Source organism: Mauremys reevesii, linkage group 8, assembly GCF_016161935.1.
Source record: "Mauremys reevesii isolate NIE-2019 linkage group 8, ASM1616193v1, whole genome shotgun sequence".
Classification (NCBI taxonomy): Eukaryota; Metazoa; Chordata; order Testudines; family Geoemydidae; genus Mauremys; species Mauremys reevesii.
Window position 1 is genome coordinate 57,921,952 of NC_052630.1, and position 26,750 is coordinate 57,948,701.

The 26,750-nt window shown below is 45.1% G+C and overlaps 1 long non-coding RNA gene across 1 annotated transcript in view; it reads left to right on the forward strand.

The window, feature by feature from the left end:
• LOC120371094 overlaps positions 1-26,750 on the forward strand; it is a 92,332-nt gene that overhangs the window by 12,622 nt on the left and 52,960 nt on the right. The window contains exon 2 of the long non-coding RNA XR_005584138.1: positions 22,090-22,236. This is a non-coding gene — a long non-coding RNA (uncharacterized LOC120371094). The remainder of the gene's footprint in view (positions 1-22,089; positions 22,237-26,750) is intronic.

A 26,750-nucleotide genomic window follows, 5' to 3' on the forward strand; every position in this document is an offset into this window, starting at 1 on the left:
ATAAGCAGTGTGCTAAATATTTAGAATTACCTTTTTATGTAATAGAAAAAAATATATTTAACCTATGAACAAACTAAAAACTAGACTTGTGCTAGATTTGCTATGAAACATGATATTGTTTCCTACGGGAAGGAAAAGTTTTCAGTAAATCACTGGACACTAATTACTGGGAGTACAGTAGACAATTGCCCTTGATGATGTTCTCTGCAATTATCTTATGAAATTATAAATTTTAATTTGTCATGAAACTTAGGAGCCGTGAACTTGCCACGTGCATATACTTCCAACTCCAGAGGTATGAATAATTACCACTAGTTCTTTCTTATTAGGCTAATAGACATGTAATGAAAAGCTTTTCAAGTGATTTTAAATGGCACAACTTTTCATTAGATTTATATTGTTTCATACCAGAAAAATAAAATTGAAAAGACATAAATCAAGTCTGAATTGTAGACAATAACAGGATAAGAAATGTCTAGGCAAAATGGTGGTGGAAGTGGAAAGACACTGCATCTGTTAAAGCATTTATTTACCACTGAAAGGATCTGACCAGTATGGGAGATGGAGGAAAAGGTTAAAGATTAAAAGGCTCTTGTGTGCGGATTGACTCAGTATGAATCAACCCACTGTGGCCTTTATATGAAGGCCACGCTTTCCTAAAATTTCCCACTGTTGCTGCAGCCAGAGAAGTTATCGTACAGACAAATACCTCAATGGAAAAATGAAGGAAAATTTGTTATAGACACATGCTGAACTTTCTGGATAGTGTACTTACAACTAACAATTCAACCAACTCCGTCCTAGAGTTTTAGACTGTCACCTATCACCCTTCACTTCCATGTGAAGTCCCTAGTGCACTCGGACTGTCAGTCAAAATTCTGCTTGGGACAGGATCTCTGTCGGGGACATGAAGGGGGGGGGGGTGCATGTGCGCACGCACATGTCATTATTTTAGTGGAAAGGTTTTGTGATACCAGTTCACTGTTCGTTTTCACACTTGGAGAACTTATCAGTGCTCTAATACAGCAGAAGGATTTAAACAAGGCTGGGATTTCCAGGTTTGTTGCTTGAGCACATCTCAATTCAAGTCTTTTTGTAAGTAGTTTTTCTTACCCCAATATCAACCTAAAAATTATATATAGCTTTAGGATCTGAATAAGTCATTCTGAGAGCAAACCCCAAGTATGTGTGTTAAAATGTTAACATAAGTACTAAACTTCTGGCAAATGAAGTCATGTACCTAGTACTTGATGTGACCAACTGATATACTTGTTTGTAATTTTTCTTTTATTTAAAATGAGAGACTTTCAGATTAAAGTGAGTCTTTTGCAAGTGTTTTGAGCTACATGAAAAGCCATTTGTTCTGACATTCTGCAAAAAAGAAAACCCCTTTTCCTTTATTATAAAGAGCTTTGAATGTAATATACTTTCTTAGAATACGTAACTTAACTTTGTAGTCAGATTGACTATCCAGTATGTTTGTATTATTAAGCTACTTTACATAATTTAATAGAAACAACTTTAAAAAATACATGAAGCCTTGTGTCTATTGTACTTGCAACTCTCAAGAAGGGCTTCTGCTGTCAGTGTATCTTGCATTCTGTTTGAAATAGACAGATATAGAGTTTTCATTGTTTTTACAAGAAATGATTTGTTTGAGAACTGAGCACTGAGGGAATGAAGTACCATTCCAGTTGCCTTTAAAATCTTTAGTTCTTCCTTGTTAGAGGCAAAGGTATTCAAATACATGTAGATTAAAATCAGCATTCCCCTGAAAGCAGGGTCATAGTTTATTTCAAAATGTTCTCTGGGGGTGGATAGACAGGGGAAAACTTGCTGTCACCCCACACGTTTAATTATAAAAACACAGTAAGTGGAAGAGCAGGAAGGGGGCTGAGTTAGCACTAAAGAATACACACCAAAAACAGAACACATCTGTTCATTGATTGCAATTAATACTTAATTTTGGTTCCTCAGCAAAAGCACAATGACTTTAGTGAGACCCACATTTGCACTAACAGTAAAACTCCAGCCCTTGATATGCATCTAGGTGGCATAGTGACTTTATGCACTGTGCTGTAGTGTAACATAGTTGTTACAGAATAAACCAGTCAGTAGGTCAGCATGCTAGAACTACAAAGACTTACAATTTTATACAGGTGATCAATATATTCTAGAATTAGCATTCATGAAATGTCACTGTTGGAAATGGCTGAGTGAATATCAGATACTGAAATATGAAGTAAAAAATAGTATGAATGATAGTAAATGTGAATGTTTAAACTTATTACAACATGTGTCTTAAATTCAAAATGCAGCATTAACTATGGGAATTTAAACTGCATTCTGACCAGTCATTGCTTTATTCTATTATCAGTATTTCACATTTCCCAGTCTTTGGAGAAACAACTATTCTATTTGTTATGGTCTTCAATTGTATCCATATCTGTTTTTAAACTATCTGCAGAACTAAAACTTTCATATTTCTGAGATCTCATGGCACAGACATATCTGAAAGATTTTTGTCTTGCACTGTCCCTGAAGCTCACTAGGCTGAAACTTTAAAAGTTGCCTAAAGGATTTGCATGCCCAATCCTCATTAATTTGAGTTAACTAACTTAATTAATTTGGATACCCACTTCCCATTAATTCACACAAATATTAATGGGAATTGGGGATCCAGACCTCACAGGCCGGTTTAAAAATATCTAATGAATCTCAAAGGGAGAAAATTCCAGAGTAGCCAAGGACTACTCACCTGAGAAACCTCTTCTGTTATTTGTGGAGAATTTAACAAAAAACCATCAGCTGATGTGCACTGCATATGGTAAAAGGCGATTTCTCAAAAAACATAGTCCCAGACAACATGGGTCTTCAAATTTAATCAACTTGAATTGAATGCTGAAGCAAGTAGGAAGGCAGTAAATAGACTAGATAACAGCAGTTTGTGGCATTCAAAATGCAGGTTGCTGAATTCTGCCTTAGCTGGAGCTACGTTGTGGATTTCAAAGGTAATGTAATTGGAGTATTTTATAGTGTAAAGCTGACACAGATATGGCTGGTTTTGGGGATTTCTGTATTGGAGAGGAATGGCCACAGACTCCTGGTCAGCAACAACTGATCCATGGAACAAGGCTACTAACTTAAAACCAGCAACCAGTGGATGAAACTGAGGAGACTGCAAATTATGGTACTGATTTTACAAGGTGGTGAGGATTCCTTGCCACTGGGAATTGAGAGACAAGTTGGGTGAGGTAACATCTTTTATTGGACCAACTTCTGTTGGTGGGAGACAAGCTTTCAAGCTTACACAGAGGTCTTAGTCAGTGTCACAGCTAACTACAAGATTTGGACAGATTGTTTAGCATAAGTAGTGAACACATATTTCAAGGAACCATTCAAGGTGAAGTGGCCCATTAACACCTTTCCAGTCACAGGAAGGCAAGAGAGAAGCAGCTGAGGGAGGCTGGTTGTTAGTGCTTTACAGATTGTTGAAATAAACCATAAATCCAGTGTCTCTATTCAATCCATGGGTTTTAGTGTCTAGCAAAGTTATGAATTTAAGCCCCCAGACTCGTCTTTTTGAAAACGCTGTGAAGTTTTCCTTTGAGGATGAGGACTGGTAGGTCAGATATAGAGTGATTGTTTTGTGAAAAGTGTTCACTCACATACGATATCATGTTTTTGTCTTTTATCATTTTCCTGGGTGAGCTCATTAGAGACTGAAGTGATTGTCTGGTTTTATCCACATAGTTACAATTGGGGCATTTAGTGCACTGGATGAGTTACACCACATGTTGTGACAGGCATGTGTAGGACCCATGGATCTTGAAAGGTGTGTTGTGAGGGGTGTTGATCATTGTAGCAGTGGAGATATGTCTGCAGATTTTGCATCTGTTCTGGCAGGGTCTGGAGCTGCATTGTGTCGGTGTGTCCTGCTCTGTGGGGAGCTTGCTTCTGATGAGGAGCTTGGAGAGGTTCTTTGTTTGAAGGCCAGAAGAGGGGGTTCAGGAAAGATTTCTTTTAGGATAGGTTCAACAATAGAACCCTGCAGACAGTTATATACAAGAAACCCAGAGATCATCACACCTACCTTCACAGCTCCAGTAACCACCCCAAACACACCAAGAAATCCATTAACTACAGCCATGCACTTAGATATCGCAGAATATGCTCTGAGGAGAAAGTCCAGGAAATATACCTTAACGTTCTCAAAACCACCTACACCAAACAGGAGCATTTCACTAGTGAAGTAAATGGCAACATGAAACAGGCCACCCAAGTACTGAGAGAGAACCTGCTTCAATACAGAAATAACCCCCCCTCCAACCATACACCCCTAGTTGTCACCACCCCACACTGGAATCCATAGAGGGTATCATCAAACTACAACCCATACTCAATGGGGATTTTGACATGTGGTGTTCCCATACTTCCATATAGACTTTCTTTTACATTAAAAAAAAAATCATACACTTTTAACATTTAATTCCTCCAAAATAGTACTATTGTAAATTTCTCAATTAGTAATTGAAAAATAATGATGTTTCAACTGCAAAATAAGCAACCAAACCCCTTAATTAATTTCATCACTACTGTACGGGGAGAGAAAACTGCAGTTTACCAGCACAAGGAAAAGGCACTTCATCATGTTGCATTTAATTGGAACAAATAATTTATAATGAAGTATTAATCATTCTGCACTGAAGCCCCATTTAAAATCTAATCTGTCTGAATAGAAAAGGGCTTTCTACTGCATTAGTCTGAACTGAAACCTTATTTAAAGGTTTTTTTTTCTCCTGAATATAAGTAATATAAATGTAGCTATTCTGAGGACAAGATGTGTCTCATAACTCAATTGTTCTATGTTAAAGTTATCACTGTGGGACTTCGTAAATATTGACCTGACAGGAAAATGCTTATTGTGTGGGTTATTTTTTTTTAACTAAGTTTAGGAACAGAAGGAAAACTTAATTAAAGTCAATGGAGACATTAAGGATGGAACTTCCAAAGCTCTATGTTGTAGAAACACTGCTCCTATTTGATGTCAAATTAGAGTTTTGCCATTGACTTCAATGGGAGCAGAGTTTTGACCAGTGCTCAGGGTGTGTGCAGGAAGTTTTTTTGTTTGTTTGTTTGTTTTTTATAAATCCCACCCTAGGAGCGAATGAAAAAGGACATTCACAATTTCTCTGATTAGCTTCTATGTTAACACCTTCTGTTTGTCAAATTTGCTTTCTTTTTATCAAATATAAATGGAGATAAATTTGTGGTAGAATAGTTGACAGGGATAGCAATGGATTATACAACCACATGATATGAAGCAGTTTAACACAAGTAGGAATAATAACTTCTCTGATTTAGGGATGGGTGATTCCATCTAGATTGAAAAAAGAGACTTTCAGTTCATAATGAGCTTCAAACTGTTAGCTGGGGCATACTTTAAGGGTGGGGTGAAGGGGTTTGATAAATCCTAGAATTTAATCAGAGTTTTTGTAGTATGTTCATTTCCTTTATGAGCACCTTTATGGTGTCTGATCCTGAAAAATTGTTATGACCTTCTGCAAGCTGCTGAGTCCCCTCAACTCAAAACTTACAGGACTGTGATTCTGAAACACTAACCTTGTGGGCTGAATTTTTCTGCGCTTAGTAACTGCCCGCATATAAATGGAATGGGCCAAAGCCTTGTACTGAACATGTTGCAGTAGCATTCTACCTGACATTCTGGGGCTGATGTTCATCTCTCCCTCTATCTGGACTCATTCTCATAGAAGAGCACGTGCAAAACAACTGTGTGCACCTGTACTATACGTTCGAGAAGCAACTTGCAAAAAATGATAATGTATGTGCACTTTAAGTAGTCAAACATTTACATGGGAATGGTCAAAAGACCATTGAAGGAGTCCAACTTGCCCCTGCAAAATCCAGTGGGACCAACAGCATTTGCTCTAATGGTACACTAACACTTGCACGTGCATTTTAAATGTTTAACTTCATCCCTGGACTGGTCATATGCAGGGATTGAACCCAGGAACTCTGTATTTAAAAGCACGAGCCTCTGTGTCTGAGCAAAAAGGTCTCTGCATGGAGATAGTTGTAGATTTGCAAACCTCTTCATGTAGATCAGCCACTTAATGAGGAGAAATGACTACACGGTGTTGACGTGAGTTACGTTAGCTTGCCTGTGACAGTGTGCTTGTGCAGTTTTGTATATGCAAAGGGGGCGGGGGAGCATCCTCTAAATATTTACCCCCACGTGTGATCATTTGGAGAAAAATCTTTGCTGAGGAATTTGCAAACCATTTCCCAAAGTCAGCTCCCCTCTTGTTGCAAATAAGTGGTGCGAAGACAAATTCCCTTCTAAGATCAGTGCAGGGTAACCGTACAAGTGGTTTGCAGTTTTTTCCATTAAGAAAACATTTTATAGGTATTAGGTTTTTCAGGTGTTTCTGTATAAATGCTTAGCAGAAAACATGTTACCTCTTGAGTCAGAGAGAACTTTGCTCACCATTTTGCTCCTTGGCAGACTTGTTTTTGAATATTCCAGCTGCTTTTTAATTTGACTCACTCAGCCCCTTCTATGAAAAGCTCTAGGTAAGTGTTTCTGTAAGGAAGTCTGCAGTGTGTCTTTTATGGGGTGTAGGAGGGAAATATCTCTTTCCTAGGGAAGCTTTACAGTTTGAGGCTTTTTGTTAGGTACTTTAGACAGACACCAGGACTCCATAAAGGGATAAGAGGGAGGATTGGGGGTGGGGGCGGGGGAGGGCAGCAAAGAGAGAAACCGAGGACATTTAAGGTACTATGCCATCTCTTATATTAGTGTTGGATATTATTCACAGGACACTTTCAATTTAAGCTTGTCTATTAACAATTCAGTAATGATTAACCGCTCAGTCCCTCCTGTGCTGATCTGTGACTTTGTGCTTTTTAACATATCTTACCAACTATTTCAACCTATTTAATCTTCTCTTTGAAAAGGATATCCCAGAGAGTTTACCTTTTTTAATAGAATTATGGTCTTCCCCAAAAATCTAATTTAGTAAAAGATATTTAGAACAAAAAGGGCTAATATGAAGAACAATCAGAAATTATAGGTAGGTCTGCAGGCAGGGGTGGGGTTGATAGCAGAATGCAGGAAAAATACAGAATTAGCAGGCAAAACATGAGCTAACTTGTAGGATGAATATTTAGGCCCAGTCTTTCTGCCAGCTTCATTGATTTGAGTGGATCTGTGCCCATTCATGCCATTGGAGATGTTGGCACATCTTTTCTACTGACATTTGCAACAGATCTCACTTCAGTACCTTTTCATCTGCAGAACTTAATCTGTTTACGTTCCCGTTTTTCTCTTTATTCAGCCACTGGCCTAACTCTTGTGGTACCTGTTTGCTGTATTTAGATAATGAGGTCTAGCACCTGTGGCCCTCACTTGATGGAGAATTCTACCATTCAATATTTGAACAGCTGAGTCTTAGTTCTGCCTTAAAATGATGCTTTATCCTGGTTATTTTCATGTATTGTTTGTATTTTTCATTGCATGTGCTTGTCTGTTAAACTGTAAAATACCCCTTTGCTTCTGAAAGATAATACCAATAATAACACTAATGCTTCTCCTTCGCCCTCCCTGTTAGCCAGCATCAGTGGTGCAGACCATCAGGGCATGAGGAACTGGCACAACTTTTACAAACTGTCTGGCCAGGACTGATGTTCTAGGTTTGCAGCTGGAGTTTTCCTTTTCTTAGGTGGACTGCCTGTCGTGCCTGATGAACCCCACCCATGCAGTAGAGCAGTGGTGGAAAACCCGCGGCCCATCAGGGTAATCTGCTGGTGGGCCTCCAGACTGTTTGTTTACATTTGCACGACTTCCCACAGCTCCCATTGGCTGTGGTTCGCTGTTCCCAGCCAATGGGAGCTGTGGGAAGTGGAGGCAGATTACCCTGACGGGCTGCGTGACGGGCCGCGTTGCCCACCACTGCAGTAGAGGCGCAGAGAGGTGAAGTGACTATCTAAGTCACCTGTCAGATCAGTGGCACAGCCAGGAACACAACCCTGACTTGGAAAAAGATTTGGGTATTATGGTGCTCATGAGCTCCCAGTGTGATAATGTGGCCAAAATGGCTAATGTGATCCTTGGATGCATAAATAGGGGAATCACAAATAGGAATAGAGAGGTTATTTTACCTCTGTTTTTGGCACTGTTGTGACAGCTGCTGGACTACTGTGTTCTGTTCTTATGCCCATACTTCAAGAAGGATGTTGATAAACTGGAGACTCTTCAGAGAAGAGCCACAGGAATTATTAATGGATTAGAAAACATGAGTGACAGACTTAAGGAGCTCAGTCTATTTAGTGTAATGAAAATAAAAGAAAGGGTGACTTGATTGCAGTATATAAGAATTTACATGGGGAACAAATATTTAATAATGGCTCTTCAGTCTAGCAGAGAAAGGTGTAACATCATCCAATAGCTGGAATTTGAAACTAGACAAACTGGCAATAAGGTGTAAATCTTTGCTAAAGGTGAGAGTAATTAACCTTTTAAACAATTTACTAAAGGTTGTGGTGAATTCTCCATTACTGTTGATTCCAATCTTGATTTAAAATTAAGATAGGAATTATTTTGGGGACATTCTGTGGTCTATGCAGGTCAGACTAGATGAACACTATGGTCCCTTCTCGCATTGGAATCTATGAACCCAAGTTTCATATTTTTAGGCTGTCTGCCTGCCTTCTAACCCAGGGTGTCTTAAATGGTCTGCTGCTGTGTGTCTCAGCCTGGACACTAACAGGCAGCAGACAAGCATGCAATTCCTTGAGTATCTGTGTGCTGTGCAGCCCTAATTCATCACTCTGACTCCAGCAGCCAGCCTATAACACAACAGCCCCATCTTGGTCTCCATCAGCCTTGGTTACTACTTGCAGGATGACCTCAACATACCCCCAGTCCCAACTTTTCCCCCAAACCACCTGCCCTGAAGGGCCCGGCACTCTCCTGGAACTCTCAGAATTAATTAGGTTAATTGCTCTTTTAAAGAAACAAAAGCACAGCAGCTTGTTACCTTAACTGGAGTTAACAATCACTTCAATTCAAATGCAGCACTGAGCTGGTTTAGACTAAAAGTAAAACAAGTTTATTAACAAAAGAGAGAGGTTTAAGTGAGTTCAGGTAGAAGAGATAAAGACAAAATGGTTACAAGCAAATAAAAAGTAAAATACACTTTCTAATGGCTAACACTTAAGCTATAGCCTGAGTTCAAGGTAGATTTCTCACTCATCTTTTTCTTTGTAGGCATGGCTGACTTTCTCTCAGTCAGAACCTTCTACAGTTGAACAAGATGCTAGTTTACCTTGTCTTGCTAGGTGAAACATCTTTGCCTAAGCAGGTTTCTCACTTAAATTCAGTTCCCAGAAACTTCAACCCCATTGGTTGAAAGAGCCATCTTTTCAGCTTGCAAGAGCTCTGGCCTCTTGTGTCTGTTCAGTGATGGATGCCAAGATGGCCTCTATCTCCTTATCTTCCCATACTCTCTGTTGTTGTCGCTAGACTCAGGATGATCTCAAGCTGTTCATCCCTTCTTGTGGACTTCCCATCCCCATGCTGCTTTGTATGTAAATGAGGCTTCTATTGTTCCACAATGCAACCTTCCCTCCAGTCTGAGAGAGGCTGTTTATCCCTGTGTTTGGTCACAGACTTTAAAGCATAATAGCACTGAATATCCAGATTTCTTTACATAGTGTTAATATGTACTTTACACAGGGATGATGATCACCAGCGTGTCACTGGCTTTCAGAAAAGACCTTACCTGATACACTTTTATAATACAGTAATATTGTATATAATCAGTTGATTCAATTACTTATTTGAGGTTCAGACTTCTTGTATTTATTGTCCAGGGAACCATGGAAATATATTTTCAGATGAAGTTCTTTTTCTCCTTCTGGGAAGGAGTGAAAACCTGAGTTCTAATGAAGACGTCAGGCTGCCCAATCCCCCAACCTTCCCGTGATGATTGAGTCATTACCTCCTCCCCTTGTTAGCTAGGTAGCTTTTACTTTTTATGTAAATATACCTTCTTCTTCGAGTGATTGCTCCTATGCATTCCAGTCAGGTGTGCGCGCTGCGCGTGCACGGCTCTTCGGAACATTTTTACCCTAGCAACTCCGGCGGGCCGGCTGGCACCCCCTGGAGTGGCGCTGCTATGGCGCCTGTTATATACCCCAGCCGGCCCGTCCGCTCCTCAGTTCCTTCTTACCGCCCGTGACGGCCAGTTGGAACTGTGGAGTGCTCTCTGTCCTCCACAACCCTAGCTCTCGCTACTTTTTCGTGTATATAGTTCGTTTAGTGATTAGTATAGATAGTTTCTGTTAGTTAGATAGTTGGTTCTTAGGATAAGGTTAAGGGGGGTTTCCCCTCCCTTTCCTCACCCGGTGCGGGCTCATGCCCAAGGCACCGGGCTTTAAGCCCTGTGCATCTTGCCAGCGGCCTATGCCAGTAGGGGATCCGCACGACTCCTGCCTCCATTGCCTCGGTGAGAGTCACAGGGCAGATAAGTGCCCTATCTGTTCCGCTTTCAAACCCCGGACACGTAAGGAGCGGGACATAAGATTAAAGCAGCTCCTCATGGAGGCTTTGCTCCAGCCCCCCGCACCGTCCGCGCCGGCGCCGAAGGCTTCATCGGTACGGAGCGCACCGCTGGCCCCGGGCCGTTCCGGCACCGAGACACCGCGACCTCAGCCACCGGCACCGCTCCCTGTCGCCATCAAGGAAGTCGCCAGGGTGCCAAGTCCCACGCTGAGGGCCCAGCAGCCAAGACAATTGCGCCACCTGCGGTCCCTGCTGTGGCTGTGCACAGGACGTGCACCGGGCCGTTGACTCCGGCGCCGCAAGGGCCGTCGAGTCCGGCACTGCCATGCTCCCCGGCACCAACCGCGGTTGAGCTCCGGCTGCCATCGACGCCAGAGACTTTCTCCACGGCGCGCGAGCTCATAGAGCTCACAGAGGCACCGAGCCTCCGGCCCCTGCCACCGCCGGTGTGGGCTGTCGTTTCGGCGGGAAAGCCGGCAATGATGATACGGCCCCCCTCTCCGGACAGATGGCATGGACGACGCTCCCGGTCCCGGTCACGTTCCCGGTCCCGCCGCAGGTCACCATCCCATCGCTCGAGATCTCGGCACCGTTCGACATCGCGGTACCAGTCGCACTCCCGGCGTCGCTCCAGGTCCCGATCGCCTTCGCGTCGGCACCGACGGAGGTCTGCTTCCCGGCACCGTTCCCGGCACCGCGACTCGCGTAGCTGCTCCCGGCGCCGCAGGTCCGGATCCCGGTCGAGCTCCCAGCACCGGTCGAGCTCCCGGCACCGCAGCGGACGTTGGTCTCCGTCACCATCCTGGTACCGTGCAGACCGGCACCGATTCTCGGCACCGTCCGGGGACAGACTGCCTCATTCGACGGCGCAATCCGTCAGTGCCTCGGCACCTCCATGGCCATCCCGCCCCGTGTCGGTTGCTTCCGGGGCAGACAGTAATGGGCACCTGCCACCTACCCCACAAGGCCAACCTCAGGGGGCACAGCAGTGGGGCTTCTGGGTTCCCTGGGCCCAGTATAAGACTCAGGGGGTGCCGTTCCCTCCAAGAGCCCCTGCCTCCGAGCACAGGGTACCAGAGGCGACCGTCAGCCGACTGGCCCCTTCGCCACCGGGTGCGGTTTCCATACCGCCTGACCCCCAGAGGCACACGCAGCCCGGCCCAGCCGATGAGCAGTCAGCAGGTCCATCGACGGAGGCTGTCATCCAGGGCTTGTCCTCGTCGTCCTCACCTGACGAGGCGGTGGCCGGAGCATCTACCAAGGATCCTCTGCTGATAGACCTAAGGGCGCACCAAGACCTGCTTCGCCGTGTGGCGACGGCCATGGCTCTCCCCGTGGCGGAGGTCCAGGAGGACGAGGACCCCATAACAAATGTCGTTGGAGTGGAGGCTCCAGTGCGCGTGGCATTACCGTTCGTTCGGATGATACAAAAGAACGCCACCACACTCTGGCAGACGCCTGCATCCATCCCTCCTCCGGCCCGTGGGGTTGAGCGCAAGTACTCAGTCCCCGCCACGGGCTACGAGTATCTGTATACTCACCCGACCCCGGACTCGTTGGTCGTTCAGTCGGTCAACGACAGGGAGAGGCATGGTCAACCTGCCCCTGCGCCAAAGTCAAAGGACGTGCGGCGAATGGACCTGTTAGGCCGCAAGGTCTACTCGGCTGGCGGCCTGCAACTTCGCATCGCCAACCAGATGGTCCTCCTTGCCAGGTACGTGTATGACATCATGGCATCCCTGGCGAAATTTACAGAGCTCCTACCAACAGCCTCCCGCCAGGAGTTCTCCACGTTGTTGGAGGAGGGGAAGAAATCGTCCAGGTCCTCCATCCAGGCCGCCCTTGACTCTGCGGACTCGGGACCTCAGACCTTGGCCTCAGGGGTGACGATGCGGCGCATCTCCTGGCTGCAGTCCTCCACCCTGCCACCGGAGGTGCAGTATACGTTGCAGGACCTGCCCTTTGACACCCAGGGTCTTTTCTCCGAGAAAACTGATTCCCGGATCCAGACCCTGCGCATCGCCATCCACACCCTCAGGATGCACACACCGGCTCCTCAGCGCAGGTCCTTCCGGCAACAACCCTCCCGGTCTTTCCTTCAACAACGGTACCGCCCGTACAACAGCAGGCGACCAGGCCCGAATCGCCATCGACCATCCGGCAACAGGCGCAACCAGGCCCAGGCCCCTTCCAAGGCCCCTCAGGGGTCCAAGCAGGCCTTTTGATGGGACGCCCGAGGACGGCCCATCACTCTCCCTACCGGATCCTACCCTTCTCTTCTACAACCGCCTCTCCTATTTCTTTTCGGCATGGTCCCAAATAACAACGGACAACTGGGTGCTTCAAACAGTCCAGTCGGGATACCGCCTTCAATTTGTTTCGCCCCCACCTTCCCACCCACCCTCCCTGTCCCTCTTCAGGGACCCCTCTCACGAGCAATTCCTCTTACAAGAGGTCCAGACTCTGTTGAGCATGGGTGCCATAGAGGCAGTGCCTCAAGACAGGCGGGGCAGGGGATTCTATTCCCGTTATTTTCTCATCCCCAAAGCGAAAGGAGGGCTACGTCCTATCCTGGACCTTCGTGAGCTGAACAAATACCTGCTCAAGCCCAAGTTTCGCATGGTCACCCTGGGGACCATCATTCCCTCTCTGGATCCGGGAGACTGGTTTGCTGCCCTCGACATGAAGGACGCCTACTTCCATGTCGCGATCTACCCTCGTCATCGACGTTACCTCCGGTTTGTGGTCAACAACGCCCACTACCAGTTCGCCGTGTTACCATTCGGGCTCTCCACCGCACCAAGGGTGTTTACCAAATGCATGGCAGTGGTTGCTGCAGCCCTCCGCTGTCGTCATATACATGTCTACTCGTATCTCGACGACTGGCTGGTTCGCAGACAGTCTCGACAGCTGGTAATGGGCCAGATGACAGAAATCCTGTCCCTCTTTCAGCGACTCGGTCTTCTCATCAATGCCGAGAAGTCCACCTTGATTCCATCGCAGCGGGTGGAGTTCATTGGAGCGGTCCTCGACTCCTCGTTGGCCCGAGCCTGCCTACCGCAATCTCGGCACCAGACGATGGTCTCCATCATCCGGGACCTCGTCACCTTCCCGACCACGACGGTGCGCTCCTGCCTCCGCCTCCTGGGCCACATGGCATCATGCACGTATGTCACCGCGTACGCGCGGCTCCACCTCCGCCCGTTCCAGTCTTGGCTCGCGTCGGTGTACCGGCCGCATCGAGATCCCATCGACATGGTGGTCACGGTCACCAAGCCGACCCTCGAGTCCCTCCGCTGGTGGCTCAACCCGGAGGTCGTGTGTGCGGGAGTCCCGTTCCACCCTCCTCGCCCATCCGCCACTCTGACCACGGATGCCTCAGTGCTCGGTTGGGGAGCTCACCTCGGCGACCTTCACACCCAAGGCCTTTGGTCGCCCCAAGAGCTCGCTCTACACATCAATGTCCGCGAGCTGCGAGCGATCCGTTTGGCGTGTCACACCTTCCACACCCACCTGCAAGGCCGCTGCGTGACAGTGTTCACAGACAACACAACAGCAATGTTCTACGTGAACAAGCAGGGCGGGGCCCGCTCCACCCTCCTCTGCAAGGAAGCGATGCTCCTGTGGGACTTCTGCGTGACCCACTCGATTCACCTAGAAGCATCCTTTCTTCCGGGAGTGCAGAACACGCTGGCCGACCATCTCAGCAGGTCGTTCCTCTTCCACGAGTGGTCCCTCCGTCCAGATGTCGTCCACACAATCTTCTGGAGGTGGGGGTTTCCCCAGATAGACCTATTCGCCTCCAGGGAGAACAGGAAGTGCCACCTGTTTTGCTCGTACCAGGGTCGCTCGCCAGGCTCCCTGTCGGACGCCTTCCTTTACCCCTGGACGGATCGCCTCCTCTACGCCTTCCCTCCGTTCCCGCTCGTGCACAGAGTACTACAGAAGCTTCGGAGGGACAGGGCCAGCGTCATACTCGTGGCTCCGGCCTGGCCGAGGCAGCATTGGTACACCCTGCTGCTCGAGCTCTCCGTTCGGGATCCCATCCCCCTTCCGTTATGGCCGGACCTCATCACCCAGGACTTCGGCAGACTCCGCCATCCGAACCTGCAGTCCCTTCATCTTACAGCTTGGTACCTGCGTGGTTGACCCACGCAGAGAGGGGCTGTTCGGCAGCAGTACAGCAAGTCCTGCTAGAGAGCAGAAAGCCTTCCACTCGCTCCACCTACCTTGCAAAATGGAAGCGGTTCGCGCTCTGGTGTGACCAACGAGAACTCAATCCATTCGTAGTCCCTGTCCCTACCATCCTGGACTACCTCTGGTACCTTAAGGAGCAAGGTCTTGCGGTCTCCTCCTTGAGGGTGCACCTGGCAGCACTGTCCGCCTTTCGCCCATCTGTGGAAGGTCGCTCCATCTTCTCCAACCAGCTGGTTTCCCGCTTCCTTAGAGGCCTGGACCGCTTGTACCCGCCGGTGCGGCGTCCTACTCCGACCTGGGATTTGAACCTCGTCCTGGCCAAGCTGATGGGTCCCCCATTTGAGCCCTTGGCCACCTGCTCCCTGCTCTACCTCTCCTGGAAGACAGCCTTCCTCGTCGCAATTACATCAGCGAGACGAGTCTCGGAGCTCCGTGCTCTAACGGTTGGTCCACCATCCACCGTCTTCCATCGAGACAAGGTGCAGCTTTGACCACATCCGGCCTTCCTCCCCAAGGTGGTGTCGGCCTTCCACCTCAACCAGGAGATCTTCCTCCCGGTCTTCTTCCCGAAGCCGCATGCCTCGCCTCGGGAGCAACAGCTTCACACCTTCGACGTCCGCAGGGTGCTCGCTTTTTACATCGAGCGGACGAAGCCCTTCCGGCGTTCGCCCCAGCTGTTCGTAGCGGTTGCTGACCGCATGAAAGGTGAGCCGATCTCCTCCCAACGGATTTCCTCCTGGGTCACAGCATGTATCCGGACCTGCTATGAGCTTGCTCGCGTGCCACCATGCCGCCTCACTGCTCACTCCACGAGAGCACAAGCCTCGTCGGCCGCCTTCCTGGCCCATGTCCCCATCCACGACATCTGTAGAGCAGCCACCTGGTCTTCTGTACACACCTTCGCTTACCACTACGCGTTGGTGCAGCAGTCTCGAGACGACGCAGCCTTCGGCTCCGCGGTATTACACTCCGCCACGTCTCACTCCGACCCCACCGCCTAGGTAAGGCTTGGGAATCACCTGACTGGAATGCATAGGAGCAATCACTCGAAGAAGAAGAGACGGTTACTCACCGTAGTAACTGTTGTTCTTCAAGATGTGTTGCTCCTATCCATTCCAGACCCGCCCTCCTTCCCCACTGTTGGAGTAGCCGGCAAGAAGGAACTGAGGAGCGGACGGGCCGGCTGGGGTATATAACAGGCGCCATAGCGGCGCCACTCCAGGGGGCGCAAGCCGGCCCGCCGGAGTTGCTAGGGTAAAAATGTTCCGAAGAGCCGTGCACGCGCGGCGCGCACACCTGACTGGAATGGATAGGAGCAACACATCTCGAAGAACAACAGTTACTACGGTGAGTAACCGTCTCTTCATTGTCTCTGCCTGATGAACAGGATGGTCAGCCAAGCAAATACATACAATCTTTGGTGTAGGAGAGATTGGGTTTATGGATTGCTTGCCAAACACATTTTAGGAGCATAATTCTCACACATTTCCACAACTCATTGTATACACCCTGTACATACATCACAGAAGAATATTAATGATCAGCGAGTTATTAATTTTCCAGTGATATCTTACGTAACACCTTTTAGGTATATATGACAATAGTGTATTAGGTGTAGTGAGTATGTCAGGCATGACGGAGTAGAGAACCACTACTGGGGCTATGTGGCACCCCAGGTCTCCTTTGTCTGTCCTGTAACTTCTCCACTGTACCACATTGCCTCTCCTTTTAATGTTAATGAGGTTTTTTTTTCTAATTGTTACCATGAAATCAAAGCTTGTTATTGGACTCCTGGTAAGACACATTCTTGGCCCTGAGTACTGGTATCATGAAGACTGGAAAGGAATTCCTCATCCAATTCACGTACATTATGCATGTAAACTGTGATGCTGGCATAAGTGTTAATATTGTAGGCCCCAATCCTTCCAGGAGGTCTTAAGGGGCAGACCTCTGTGTTCGCTCAGAACCATATTGAAGTCAGAGGGGGCTCCTACTTCTTTGTAGCTCAGCTCATAGTAAAATCAGGGCCACAGTATTTCATGGTCTCTTAGTGGGGAAAATTTACAGGTCTGGCAATGGCACTGGTGATTACATCAGGAAACTGGTGATCCTGTATAAAGTCAACAGCTGGCAGGTTCAAACTCTGATTAGAGTAGTCTTATTTTACAGTATTACCTACTGGTTCCTTTTTATGTTTTGTTGGTCTTGGGAAGTCTTTCTTAATGTTAAATGGAAAAAAATGGGAAATAACCTTGAAATAGAAGCTGAAGTACTAGCTGTAAATTTGTGCCTCTGAGGGATCTGGTACAGACCATTCACTGGAATGGATACATATAAGGGGTACCAGAATCTGAGATTGGAATTATTGGTAAATTTGTACATTAAAACAAAGGCCAACCTGGAAATTTCAAATAGTGAAGTCTGAATAAAAATGGACTGATTTTCAGAGGTGCGGCACTCCCATTGATTTCATTTGCTGCCCAAATATTTACTTAAGTTTCTAACTTTAGGCTCCTGTGTTTTTTGTTTTAAATTATGGGCCAAATTTTCAAATTAGGTCCAAGGGAAACTTGCCTTCTTTCTAGCTCTTAAGGTGAACACAGAAAATAGCTCGCCAGGACAGGGGCTTACAAACCTGATGTCAGGTTTATGACCATTTTGTCCTTACTACATCTAAATGGATGAGGTAGCAAGATCCCAGTTACATGGGAGGTAGGATCTTGCTGTTGAAAAGGCTGAGAACCATTATCCCAGAAGGAGAGAACTACATGTATAAATACATATCTCAGGATAACCAAGTTGCATGTAGAAGTTATGTTGTCATCAGCTGACACATATACAGGTTCAAAGTAGGTCATATATAGGTCAGTGGTTCTCAACACGTGGGCTGCTTGTGGCCCAATCAGCATACAGCTGCAGCCCATTTGACACCCTCAGGGCCACACAGGTAGTATATATATGTTGTATAGATGTGGCCCACATAACGCAGAGACCTGCATATATGGCCCACAATGATAAAAAGGTTGAGAACCACCGCTATAGGTGATGCAGTAGGGAAAAGTATATTTTACAGATTAATGGATGTGTAGGAAGCTTTCTGGCCAAAGTCTGCAGCATTTTTAAAAGGTAAGATAACTGCAAGACTATGTAGCAACTGCCAATAACATTTACTAGACAAAATATTTCTGCAACAGTTTGCAAGAAAAATCAAACACTTTGGAAAACAGCTTTTATTGTTTGTTTGTGTTGCTTTACTGGTGCAGAATACTTAACAATGGCTTTGATCTTTAAATACTTACAAATGAATCCAAACTGAGTTTTGGGATTTGCTGAAGTTTGCATAAATGATTTACATTTCAAAGACCCTGGAGTAAACACCAGTTATCGTCCCTCATAAGAGTATTTTAAGAGAAAGATTAACTTGAAAAATCCTTTATTAATAATTAGCCAGTGGGCTAAATCCTAGGTGAAATTGTTTTGAAATAAAATATGGATTTATCATACATTAGATTCTGTACTTTGAAAAAGGTTTAAGAAAACCAAACAAATCCGCAGCTATATATGTGAGGTATAGTATTGGCATTCAGATTTGGAGTTAATGTTTTTTAAAACAAACCAAGAAAAATATTGAATTGCACTCATGGAATTCTGTTGGGCTATACAAGTTTTTACTCTCATGACAGAGTAAGTGAACTGAGTAATAGAAAAGTGAAAAAGTTGACTGTCTTATTACCATAGTGCCTAGGAGCCCTAATCATATACAGAATAAAAAGACTGTCCCTGGGTCAAAAATCTTGCAATCTAAATATAAGACAAGAGAGACCTCTGATACAGACAGATGGAGTACAAGGGAACCATGAGACAATAGTGGTCAGCATGGTAAACAGCTACCTCAGAATATCACCAGCCTTGCCTTTGTTAAGTTTTTTTGTAGACATCATGGTAAAGAAGAGTCTTAAGGAGACACCTGAAGGAGGGTAATGCATTAGTCCTGGGATGTTTATAAGGAGCTCCTCCCAAGCATGAATGGCAGCATAGGAGAAAGCATGAAGGCACCTTAAGTTATCAAATAAGCACCTTCAAATAAGTGAGCTTTGAAGGCTGATAGCATGGGCCACCTGGGGGTGGATTGGGAATAAGTTAGGAAAGGCCTTGAAAGGGAATTCATCACTCTCTCACTGAGCGCAGTCTCACTGAGGTCTGACTGAAGCAGCCACTTTTTACTCAATAAATTATTTCAAAACAGACTCACAGACTTTAAGGCCAGAAGGGACCATCATGATCATTTAGTCTGACCTGTACATTGCAGGCCACGGAACCTCACCCAGCCACTCCTGTAACAGACGCACAACCTCTGACTGAATTACCGAAGCCCTCAAATCATGATCTTTTCTCTAGGGAGCCTCTGTCTCAATTTGATACTTTAGATATTCATTGGCTTTGATGGAATGATCAAAATGTGCGCAGATCTCTCTCTCACTGCCACAAGGTGTGTACATTGTCATTAGATTATCTAATTGCTGGATTCTGTGCATGTGCATGCATAGATACAAAAGTTATTAATGTTCCCATCAACACTGGGAACATTAATACAGCCCGTTATTAAATGTCTATCATACAATAGAGCCAGGTGTAATTATGGTGTTTATATAGTCTGTCAAATGATTTTAGAAGTATGGCTGATGAATACTTGACCATTCATAGTTCTTGGTGGTGCTAACCTGGCATATGCTATTGCATATCTCTCAACAGTCCTGGGTTTTGTGGGACCGTCTGCTTTTACCCAAAGCCCCCCCGTTCTGGTTGAAGGCAGTTTGTCCCAGGCCCTAAACAGAGTGGCATTGTGATATGGCACAAAGGGTAGTGGCGCAAATCAATTTTGGCTTGAATGCCCATCCATTCCCATCTATGGCGGGCTAGCTGAGCCAGACTTGAGTGGCATTTTGATATGTTTTAGCCACCTAGCATATTTCCCGTTTCATTACGAAGTGGCCATATGTGATAAATATGCTATTAGATGATCCTGAAATGCCTGTGCTGATGCCCATCCAAATATCCCTTGTAAAATGGGACACAGTGTGGTTTGATAATAGTTTCTTATTCACAACCATACAAATGGATGGTATAACAGAACAGCTAAAAAAAAAATCTGAGTGTAAAGTGCTGACCTGTCCTCAGCCCATGAAGGAACCACTGCCACAGCCAGTCTCTCTTTCTAGGTACAGTTTTATTTTCTAAACTGTAAGCAAAAAACACCAGCAGTTCCTCAGACCATCTTGGGCTACAGCTCCCAGGGATTTTATCCCTTTGCCTTCTGTTCCTCCTGTGTCAGGTTCTTCCTTGCTCTTATCCCTGGGAAGTAGTGCTCAGTTTTCTCCCTGAAGGCCAATTCCGCCCCCCTCCCCAGCCTGTTCCCACTGGCTCCCCCCAGGGGATTCTGAAACCCTCTCCTAGGGAACTCTCTGATGCTCTTGCCCTTCCTTACTGACCATCTTGTCTCCTTACAGGGAACATCTGTTCCCTCCTCAGCTGCACTTGCTTAATGGGCCAAACCACCCCATTACTCTGGATTTAGTACAAGGTAAGAGAATTCTAAAGATTGAGGCAACTGCTGGGGGGGTGGTAATCTTACTTTCTCTCTGTTGGGAAATAACTGACTATCAGGAGCTGTCTTCTCACCAGTTCTTGAAAGTGAAGGTTGTTTTTTAGCAAAATGGGACACAGGTAAATCATGATGGTAACAGTAGTGCTGCCAGCAACAGAGGAAGTGCTTGGTTGCAGAATTTCTAACAGCGGGAGCTACAAACTGTCCATTTATCTGTCTCTCCAAGTAGAGGAGACAGGTCCAGACCATGGTCGCTTCATCTGTCCACTAGACCTGATTGTCTTAGATGGCATTGTATGCTATTGCAATGCTTCATCAGTGATTACCCATTCCTATGTGCAATAGCCAATATTAACCCTGTGTCTGGAATCTTTTGCCCCTCTCCCAGGAAAATCCTACCTGCTCTTTGTGGCTGCAAATGAACTGCTAGCAATGGAACCAGTGTGATTCTGCTATGTAATGAGGAGGATTTCAGGAGCTGTCAATGTGGCCACATTTGGGGCAGGCTGTAGTAAGAGTGGGGTTTTCCTGCTGCACAGCTTCCATCACTGAAAGCCAACAACAGAAACATTGGAAGAAGGACCAAGATAATGTTTTTCACATTTGTTAGCCAATGTATATCTTAAGTGTACTACACACCACATTAATTGGTGTCATATGATCTACATTAGAGAAAGAGAAAGGTGTTGGAAAGTTAAGCTAACTGAATGGTATTTGCTTTTCCCACAGTGAAGTTCACACTTGTCAAGATTGATTTCTACAATACCCTTCACAGCAGAAGTCTGCTCTGGCATGAGAAACCATGTCAAAGACCAGATATATTAATGTTTTGTACTGGTTCAAGCTTGGGAGTTACCTTCACAAGCAACTGGTTTGAAATGTAGTAGTCAAAACGAGACAAGCAAAGTTATAGAATTGGTATGGACTGGTGGGTTAGAACTCAAAAGTATGAACAGCTCTTCTAACTTGTAAACAGATCTGGCCTAGATAGAGGTGGTTTTTTGGTGGTTTTTTTTTGGGGGGTGGGGGATATTTTGGGAGCATGCTTTCTATATCAGGTGACCAAACATGCTGTGAGAAACTGCTTCCCAGAAGGATTAGTAGCCTTTAACTCTTTACTGTACTGTACTGGTTTGGCTTTGGACAATAATCGGCTAAGTTTTCTTATTGGTCTCCTGAACATTTTAAATATCTAACTACAGTAGTCAACCATTTGGCTATCTTTTAGCAATACATTATACTTATAGGGCCCCACCTAACCCATACAAATGCTCATGAGTGCCCCACATTTAGACAATGGCAGCATATCACCAGATACCACTCTGCCATAGCTTCTCCTCACTCCCACCCTCATTGAGTTCTCTTCTCCCTCATTCTATCCCTTTCTGCCTCCTGTCACTGCACCCATCCCTCTCCAGCTGAGATCAGGACCCCATTGTGATAGGTAATGTACAAACACATAACAAGAGACTGTCCCTGTCCCTCTCCTTCTTCTGTTGTTCCCTCCCTTTGGGATTTTCTTGTCCCTATTGGGCTTCCTGCTCCTGCAGCAGTGTGTCTACATGAGGAGGGAGTAAGAGGGGCAGCTGAGGAAGACTTGTTTAGCCTCTGATGACTAAACACTAGCCTCTGATGACTAGTGATTCCTGCAGTGGAGAAGGAAACTCTGCGAGCACTAGATCTTTGTCCTCTTGTCCTGCAGAGTGTGCTGGTAGCAGTGCCTCATAGGACGGGGCCAGAATCTGAAGGGAGGGGAGCGAATAGTTCAATTGAGAGCTCTGGGAGCAGGTAGAGAAAACAGCTGGCACTGCTGAATGCTATACTGGATCAAGAAAATCAGGAGTCCCAGGTAAGTATGTTCCCTTGTTTCTCCCTCCCGCCCCCCCCGGCACCAAACCCCTGTGGTTGTGACACTGAGGTGAGGCATACTCTTCAAAGGTAAAACATATTTCACACAGGGCACTTCTACATCTGGGAAACTGTCCAAGAGTCTAAATGGATAACTCTTACTCTTAGATGTAAAATGCACATATCTCTAATTATATTTAAAAGATATGGGTCAAGCTTACGTTATCCACTATATAAAGTCTGTACTATAATTCCATAATTACTGGCTTAATAATAGCATTAGAAGAAAAATGGTATTCCCAAGGTTGGTTATAATTGCAAAAGCAGCTCCTGTCTATACTAGATTAGTTCCCTATTACATGCTGCCAGCCAACAACCCAGCAATCCTTCCTGTTTAAATGGTATCTCTTATGCACAGTACGTTCTTTATAAATGTTGGAGGGGCACTGGCTTGCTTGAATATGTATTTCTTTATTTAAAATCTCGACCTGCATTGAAACTTCTGTATGTGACATCTTGTGTTGGGATCTATTGTTTCATGCTGAACAAAGTATGTTGTAATATTAACAAATACACCTCAAACATGAATATGTTGTACAAAAATTACAAAAAAAAATCATTTGGAATCACAGAAGTTGGCTGTGGAGCTATGTTTGTCTGGTTCACCTTCAAGCCAGTCACAGTATAACTTTGTAGGCTGAGGCTTTCAAAGCTGCATCAACTGGAGAGAAAAAAACAACTTCCCTGCAGTTTTGAAAAATCCAGGAGTGGGAGTGTAGGTCAAAAAATATAAAATTCTGAAAAAATACTGGCAAATAGTCCATTTTCTGGGCATTTCTAGGGCTCCATTCACAACATGGGAAGTGGTTAGGACACCTACGTGAGAAGTGGGGAAATCCAGTTCAATTCCCCCTCTACCTAATTTAGAGAGAGGATATGAATTTAAGTCCCTACATCCTAAAAACTGGTTCCTAGCCACTGGGTGATGGATGTTCTGATATGGGTGTCTCAGTTTGTCCTGTTGAAACTATTCCTCTGTGAATAAATAGCTAGTCATTTGGACAAAGAGAGTGACTTCCTGGTGATTACAGCACTTGTCTAGTAAGAGGGAGAACAAGTTCAAATTCCTGTCTCCATCAATCAGTCAGAGGGCAGAATTGAATGTGGGTCTCCTATATTCCAGGTGATAGAGGCATCACCATCTTCTCTTCTGGCTATTTGATAGTGCCTCAATTTCCCCCTCAGAAAAAGTGTGTGTGTGGGGGTGGGAACTATTCAGGCATTTCATGTCATATCGATGAACAGTTTAGGTTCACCTTTACTATTTGCCCAAACACACACAAATTACCCAGCTCTGCTTAAGGCACTTAGATGCCCAATTACCATTAACATTTAAGGGGAATTGGGTACCCAGGTCCCTTAGGCATATTGAAAAACTCAGCTCTTACTGTGTTTTTTTTACATATCTTTCCAGCCTGATCTGTTGAAGTCAATAGAAAAGACTCCTATTGAGCTGCATAGATTTTTGAATAAGGCCTTAACTGAGCAAGTTCATCTAGGAAATCATGAGATGATGATCATAATCCTCATTTTGGTTGGGGCCCCTGGGGTACTACCATAATAGAAATAAACAACTCTATTCTATCAGGATGTATATATTGCATACATTCTGGTAATGTAATTTTTTAAGTTTTGTTGCCTTTTCCAATCTTCCCATAGGGAAGAATGATGATAGAAAGATGTTTTATATTGTCCTTTACCTTAAAGACCTTTGCATTGCTCCCTTTTGGTGTGGCAAAACTAAAAAGGGGGAGTTAAATGGTGTTATACAAGTTACTCCACTCTTAATAACTAATGGAAAGTGAAGCCTACATGCTGCCTGTGCCACCTCTGAGATTAATCAGAAAGGGTAAGAGTTTATGAATGTCAGTAGGGAAATAGTTCTCATTTCCAGTTGCCAATACATCAATATATACTTTTAAGTCTACCAGTTTTCTCTTGGAGATCGCCCATTGCCCAAAAAGGAGTTTCAAATTCAAATAATTAATTCCCAGTACTAGGAAATTGGTGTGACACATAGCCAGAAAGGGTTAAGCAGCTTGCATGCTAATTGACCCAGAGTCAGCCGTTAGAGACATGTTAGAAAAGTGTGTGAATGGTAATTAGGGCCACTCCATGCTAGATAGGCTAGAACTTTGAAATGAAAACCTGTGTTGTTGGACGTAATGTTAATTGTATGTGTGCACTTATATCTTGTCAAATGTTAGCCATGTAAGCAGACAGCTCCTGTCTGTCACTATAGCTATTGATTCAGAGATCAAAAAGGGAATATTAACATTTAAATGAATCGTAAACATAGGATATAGCTGTGTTCATCTCTCTTTGAAATGTATAACAAATCACCTGAGAATGATGAAAAACGGGCAATAGCCTTATGTTAATCTGTGTAGATAATTACTAATGCTTAGGAAATGAGTGCCTATTGTTCGCCTAAGGACTCCGAGCTGTCACAAGAAGGCCTGAAACTGTATAAAAGACCCTTGGGTCCTGATCTTGTCACCTCAGATCTGCTTGATGCTTTCTGCAGGGAAAACTTAAGCCACAAGTCTGAGATCCCAGTCCTGACTGGACCACCCTGAATATAAACATTTGGACTATAACCTATGACAGGGATCAGCAACCTTTGGCATGTGGCCCACCAGGGTAAGCACCCTGGCAGGCAGGGCTGGTTTGTTTATCTGATGCAGCCGCAGGTTCGGCTGATCACGGCTCCCACTGGCCAATGGGGATGGCGGGAAGCGGCACGGGCCAAGTGATGTGCTGGCTGCCACTTCCCGCCGCCCCCATTGGCTTGGAACGGTGAACCGCGGCCAGTGGAAGCCGCGATCAGCCAAACCTGGTAAACAAACTGGCCTGGCCCGCCAGGGTGTTTACCCTGGCGGGCCGCGGGCCAAAGGTTACCGATCCCTGACCTATGAATTCTTTCTGAAAGAACTCTTTGCAACTACACAGCTTACCATCTCTGCTATGAATTTAATCTCAAGAATTGTACCCAGGTCTGTATGTATATTGACCTTTTAACCAATACTTTCTCTCTTTTCTTTCTTAATAAATTTTAGTTCAGTTAATAAGAATTGGCTGTAAGCACGTATTTGGGTAAGATCTGGAATATTCATTAACCTGGGAGGTAACATGTCCAATCCTTTGGGATTGGTAGAACTTTCTTATATGATGAATAAGATTTTCTGTAACCCTCATCATATTTGACTTGGGTGGAGGCCTAAGGCGGGGTTACTTCAAGGGAACTGTGTTGGCTTCATTCTGGATAACCAGTGAGGTATTATAGAAGCTGTTTTGTGCTGGCTTGGTAAATCTAAGTACTGGAATGTCCACCAACTTTGGGGTTTGACTGCCCCATTCTTTGCAGTTCATCCTAATTGAGTGATCTCAGTTGGCTCCCTTGGAACCCCGGTCACGGTGGCGTAGTCTGGCTAGGATACACATTACCACACGTTAATTGGGTTTTGGATCAGAACCACACATTTGTCAAAAAAATAAAATTTAATATTAGAGAGTTTAAAGGTTATTAATTACGAGTGACCCACGATCCTATGAAGATCTTGACAGAAAAACCCTTGAAGAATTGTATTCACAGAGGGGGTTCACTTTTAAGAAAAAATTCCCAGAGCAAGAACTGAAAAATCTGTTTATGGCCAATGATCAGGAAGCAGACCCAGCGAAAATGCTTGCAGTGAGAAACTAGCAGCAACTGGAACATGAACAAAAGCTGATAGATCTTTGATGGCAGGAAAAGCAAAAGAGAGCTGATATGGAAGTTAGAGAAAGGATTGCTAAAATGGAACAAGAAGCTGCTGAAAGAGAGAGAGCTGTCCATCTAAGGCATATGGAATGGCAAGCTGATGAGGAGAAGGCTCATCCGGATGCAACAGGAATCTGCCAGACTTCAGCCCCAAGTCTTGGAACAGCAGAAAAAGCTGCCACAGCCTGGAGATCCATCTCCTCCTGACAACAAGAACTGGTCCCATTTACAAAGATACTGAATACATGGAGGAAGTTCTATCTACCTTTGAGCATCTATGTGAAATTCACCATATCCCAGAGCTGCAGTGCATGCTTGTCTTGCTAACCAGATTGACTGACTGGGAAAGCTAGGGAAATGTTCAATGAAATGTGTATGGATGAAGCTTTGGCTTATGTAAAATATAAAGATACTGTGGGAAAGATTTGGATAATTTTGAACAATTAATGCAATTAATTACACTTGAGCAGATGTCAAATTTGGTGCCAGAAGAGGTCTGGGTTGCTATATGTGATAGAAAGCCCAGTTCTGTTTTGCATGTTGCTGAAATTGCAGGTTTGAAGTCATGAAAGAAATAAGCCCTTAGGAAAGAATAATCACTATTCTCCCCAATCTAAAAAAAGAAAAGAGTTTAAAAGTTGGACCAGCCATGCTTCTGTTAGAAAAGCTCATGGGAGCCCAGAACAGAAAAACTC